Genomic DNA, 689 nt, shown 5'->3' on the forward strand with positions numbered 1-689 from the left:
TTTTCTAGTTTATTTGCGTAGAGGTGTTTATAGTATTCTCTGATGGTAGTTTGTATTTCTGTGGGGTCAGTGGTGATATCCCCTTTATCATTTCTTATTGCATCTATTTGATTCTTCTCTCTTTTCTTTGTCTTGCTAGCGGTCTATCAATTTTGTTGATCTTTTCAAAAAGCCAGCTCCTGGATTCATTGATTTTTTGGAGGGTTTTTGTGTCTCTATCTCCTTCAGTTCTGCTTATTTCTTGCCTTCTGCTAGCTTTTGAATGTGTTTACTCTTGTTTCTCTAGTTCTTTTCCTTGTGATGTTAGGGTGTCAACTTTAGATCTTTCCTGCTTTCTCTTGTGGGCATTTAGTGCTATAAATTTCCCTCTATACACTGCTTTAAATGTGTCCCAGAGATTCTGGTGTGTTGTATCTTTGTTCTCATTGGTTTCATAGAACATATTAATTTCTGCCTTCATTTTGTTATGTACCCAGTAGTCATTCAGGAGCAGGTTGTTCAGTTTCCATGTAGTTGAGCGATTTTGAGTGAATTTCTTAATTCTGAGTTCTAGTTTGATTGCACTGTGGTCTGAGAGGCAGTTTGTTATAATTCCTGTTCTTTTACATTTGCTGAGGAGTGCTTTACTTCCAACTATGTGGTCAATTTTGGAATAAGTGCGATGTGGTGCTGAGAAGAATGTATATTCT

This window comes from Colobus angolensis, unplaced genomic scaffold (assembly GCF_000951035.1).
Source record: "Colobus angolensis palliatus isolate OR3802 unplaced genomic scaffold, Cang.pa_1.0 Scaffold230, whole genome shotgun sequence".
In the NCBI taxonomy this organism is placed as follows: Eukaryota; Metazoa; Chordata; class Mammalia; order Primates; family Cercopithecidae; genus Colobus; species Colobus angolensis.